Source organism: Coffea arabica, chromosome 8c, assembly GCF_036785885.1.
Source record: "Coffea arabica cultivar ET-39 chromosome 8c, Coffea Arabica ET-39 HiFi, whole genome shotgun sequence".
Lineage (NCBI taxonomy): Eukaryota > Viridiplantae > Streptophyta > Magnoliopsida > Gentianales > Rubiaceae > Coffea > Coffea arabica.
Window position 1 is genome coordinate 18,629,807 of NC_092325.1, and position 4,883 is coordinate 18,634,689.

The 4,883-nt window shown below is 41.2% G+C and overlaps 1 long non-coding RNA gene across 1 annotated transcript; it reads left to right on the forward strand.

Moving 5' to 3' along the window:
* The first annotated feature begins 601 nt into the window (after window positions 1–601).
* Window positions 602–3,360, forward strand: LOC140013318 (uncharacterized). The gene is made up of 2 exons (XR_011820405.1): window positions 602–657; window positions 3,195–3,360. It is a non-coding gene; the product is annotated as an uncharacterized lncRNA (long non-coding RNA).
* The last annotated feature ends 1,523 nt before the right edge of the window (window positions 3,361–4,883 follow it).

Here is a 4,883-nt window from a genome sequence, read left to right on the forward strand (position 1 = left end):
AGTACTTGGAGATTTTATCCGCGTAGTAGCACAATAAGCTTGGAATATTGGAGACCTGTACCATGGTCCTAAAATAGGAAATTTTATGAATAAATATTCAAGTGATAGTTAGTAGTGCAATCGTTATAAGAATTTTTCGAAAAGTTTCGCGTTATAGCGGTAAAATTGACGGTACGCGTTTTCACACGCGCAACTTCGATTGAGGGACTTTAGACCCTTATTTCGGGACAACTAAGAGTGAATAATAATTACATGAATATATATACATTGGAGGTTTAGTGCACTAGTGAACCAAACGCGCGAGAAAAATCGAGTCCAAACGCATCCTAGTTGCACTATTTCAAGTTGACTTTGGAGCAATTTTTCACCACACATTTAATCTTCTTTGAGAAGCCAACTTAGATCAAAATCACACTCTCTCTTCTCTCTCCTCACAGCCGGCCAAGCTTCCCCCTCTCTCTAACTCATTTGCAACAAAAATTCTGCACACTAATCTCACCCAAAACCACCCCAAATCACCTCCAAATCACACCAAACTTGGAGACCACTTAGCAAACCTCTTGGAGATTATATCTAGCTAAGGAGGAGGGGAGCTTTCACAGTTTCTTGGAGCTTCAAGAGGGCCGAAAATTCTGACCTTGCAAACCAAAGGAGTAGGTAATGATCAACCCTTGGATTCTTATCTTTTGGAGATTATATGACAAGATTAAGCTCATGCATGCACTTAGTTACTTGTTTATGGTGTAAAAATGTGATTGTGGGCTCTTGGAATTCCCACACTTGGGTTGTTGTTGCTGATGTGATGATTGATGGTGATTATATTGTTGGTTTAGTGGTTATAATGATGCATTAGTGGTGGGTAATTAGTAGGAACTTCATTGGGTGTAAGAAGCAAAAACTTCCGATTTTGCCCCTGCCATGTTCGGCCATTTCCAGGCCAATTTTTAATGGTTTAATGGCTTGAATTGGATGCTTATATGATGTATTAGAGGTGTGGAAAATTTCATTGAAAAATAATGAGGTTTGAATGGGCAAATGAATTTTTGTTCGAAACCAGCAAATCTGGAAAACTGATTCGCGTATGCTCTGACCAGCAGTAGTATTTTGGCCATAACTCTGTCCTCGGATGTCGAAATCATGTGCCGTCGGTGGCGTTTGAAACTAGACATTCCTAGATTTAATTTGGTATATAATGCACGTTCTGATTCTTTGTGAACAAGCCGAACCAAATGTTTTAAGTTCGCTGTCCTGTTACTCTGTTCTTCTGGAATGAAGTGTTCAGGCAGCAACTTGATGCCCGAATTTGAACCAAATGGGAGCCAAATTTGGGAACGATTTCTTCTGTGATATTTTAACTCTATGAATTTATTTTCCAACGGCGTAAGCCATGCTCGATTTCGAACTATAATGACTGAGTTGTGACTGAAACAAGTGGACTGCTCTGTTTTGGAAAACCCTAATCTTTGGACTGGTTTGGAAAAAAATCTTGGAGTGAACTTGTTAGTTGATGTTTTTGATATTAAACACTTACCAAAGGTATCATGGGTATATCTTAGACCCTCATTTCACAAATGAACCATGGTTGGATAACTTTCTTGGTTAAACGATTGGAAAATTTGGAAAATGAAAGTCAAAGGCAGTTTGCCTTAGGATTTTTCTTGAACTTTGGTTGGCTAATTAACGACCTTGCCGAAGGTATTTTTCCCCGAAATTCGATAGAGAGATACCTTACATATAGTATTGAAATACTGCCAATTTTGGTGCCGATTCAAGTTCGTTTCGATACCCAATTGAATTACTAAAGTAAGAGGTTCAAATCTGGAAAATTCTCATCCAGTCTTGAACTTGCTCAACTTCGGGCTACCGTATCTCGGTGCTCGAAATTCCGATTTTTGATCCGCTCGTGTTGTCCTACACTTCACTTGCAACACTAATTGAGCTGCAAAATTCAGAGGCCGGTTTACAACGTGCGAATCGTGCCGAATTTTCAAAGTTGGCCAAAATCCAACTTCATTCTGCCTTGTGAACCAACCCTGCATCTTCAAGCTCATTTTTGACCACTTTTCACTTTGATTCATGGAAAAGTGTCTTCTAGGAACTTATAGTACACTCTAAGAGGTTTCCAACGGTATAAAGTTTTCCAATTCTCGACTTATATCGAGCGAGTTACGATTTTTCAAAGATTTATCGTAAAACTGAAAAATTTTCCAACTTCAAAGAAATAGAGTTTTTCAAGAACTCTTTATTCTTTCGATATTCTTAAACGTTTTGCTTACGATTTTCAAGATAAAAACTCAAATAATATTGTACCTAATAAAAGGCAAGTCAAATCTCGATTTACGTGAAATTGAGGTTCCTTTTTGCAAATAATTCTTAGATTGTACTAGTGTACAATCTTTCTTGATAAGTGGGTTAATTGTGTGATTATCCACTATTAAATTGCCAGGCGCGCAAGGAGACCTTCAAGAGGATCTCACCGTGGACACTTGAACTTCCGGAAAATAATTCTTATTGAATTGCTCGGTGAGTGTCAAGTGTGTGAACTTTGATACTTGCTTAATTGTGGTATTTGTTGAAAGTTTTAAAAATAAGGGCGGGTGCGTACTTTATCGCACTCGTTCTACTTTCAAATGAATGAATGAAATGTATTGAATGAATGAATGAAATGCAATGTTATGTCATGAATGCTTGTGTCGTTGGAGTGAACCTCCTCGACCTTCCAATGAATGGGGGACGCCCAAACTCATAGGCCGTCCTTAGACTCGAGCCAGCAATGGGCTTGGTCGGGGATTCGGACGAGCCATGAGATACACATAAGCTCGACCTAATAAGAGGTCTTGCTTGGCATACTTGTAGAGTATCGCCCAATAATAGACTTGTGGGCCCTTGGGGTGTACGGTGGACGGAGGAAAGTAAGTGGTGATCTACGGAAATGGAAATACCGACCCGGTTGACAGGAGGGTCAATGCGGGAAGGTATACGAATGACATCGGCAGATCGAGTGGAACTTAGCTCCTGAGAGCTACTATATCCTTGAATTGTTTCTGATTACCTTTCATGATTGATTGATTGATTATTGAAAAGACATGGCTTTATTTATTAAATTTGGGATTGTTATTTGACTAAGTGCTTGCATGTGTGTTCTTGGCCTCACGAGCGTTTAGCTCACCCTATAGTTTTGTTTTCCTTAACAGGACCGACTCTTGGAGAAATATGGAGAAACCATCCGTTGAATTTTGTTAAGACTCCTGTTATATATATTTTGACTAGGCCCTGGTTTGGGTTGTACTTTTGGAAATTGTAAACTTGAAAAGTTTGGGCCCTGATGTGTACTTTGAATTTAAGTCGTTTCATGATTTACCCGATGTACTGGTTATACATTAAGTGACTTATTAAGCTTGAACGCTTCCGCATTATTGTATTCATGTTGCTCTCATCGAAGTGTTTAGTTCGGTTTGAATTTGGATGGAATTGCTTGAGTCCTGGCATGAGCTGGGCAGGCGTCCGCGGATACCCTTTGGTCCGCCTTAGGGAGATGTGGGGCGTCACAGCAAGTGAAGGCGGAGCATCAAAAACCATCGGGTTTGTTACAACCCTTGGAGATACCCGAGTGGAAGTGGGAAAACATCACTATGGACTTCGTTTCAGGTTTACCAAGGACGCAAAGGGGACACGATGCCGTTTGGGTGATCGTTGATCGATTAACCAAATCGGCCCATTTCTTGCCGGTGAACATGAAGTACTCAATGGACAAATTGACCCGACTGTACATGGATGAAGTTGTAAGACTACACGGTGTTCCTGTGAGCATTGTCTCTGATCGGGATCCACGGTTCGTATCTCGGTTTTGGCAGAAGTTCCAAGAAACCCTGGGGACGAAACTCAATTTGAGCACCACCTATCACCCTCAGACGGATGGCCAGTCAGAACGGACGATTCAAACTCTCGAGGACATGCTACGAACTTGCATTCTGGACTTTGGAGGCAGTTGGGGTCAGCACATGACCTTGGTGGAGTTCGCGTACAACAATAGCTTTCATTCATCGATTCAAATGGCTCCGTACGAAGCTCTCTACGGACGCAAGTGTCGCTCACCGATTTACTGGGACGAAGTTGGTGAAAAGAAGGCACTGGACCCGACAACTATTCCATGGATGGAAGAGGCTCACGAGAAGGTCAAGTTGATAAGGCAACGGCTTCAAACCGCCCAGAGTCGCCAGAAGAGCTACGCGGATAACCGAAGGAAGGATTTAGAATTTGAAGTTGGAGATCAAGTATTTCTTAAGATCACACCCTTACGAAGTCTTACGGCGGGAAAAGGAAAGGAGCTTCAACCGCGGTACGTCGGACCCTACAAGATCCTTCAGAGGGTTGGAGCGGTCGCGTATCGATTGGAACTGCCATCCAGTCTATCTCGGATCCATGATGTATTTCACGTGTCAATGCTAAAGAAGTACCATCCTGACCCATCTCATGTTTTACAACCGGAGGATATCGAAGTAGATGAATCACTGGCCTATGAAGAGAAACCGGTTCAAGTACTCGATCGAAAAGTCAAAGAGCTCAGAAACAAGAAGATTCCGCTAGTGAAAGTGCTATGGAGAAACCACGGAGTGGAGGAAGCTACTTGGGAAATGGAAGAGGAAATGCGAAAGAAATACCCAAACCTTTTCGGGAATTAAGGTGAGAAATTTCGAGGACGAAATTCTTTTAAGGAGGGGAGAGTGTGAGAGCCCGTAAAACCCTAATATTTTTCCTAGGGTTATTTCCCCTTTTATTGCATAATTTTGCATTTTCTGGCTTAGAAATATTTTTGAGTGGATTTTATGAGCAGTTATAGTTTTAAGAGGATTTTTCTAGCATTGGAGAGATTTTTTGAAAAT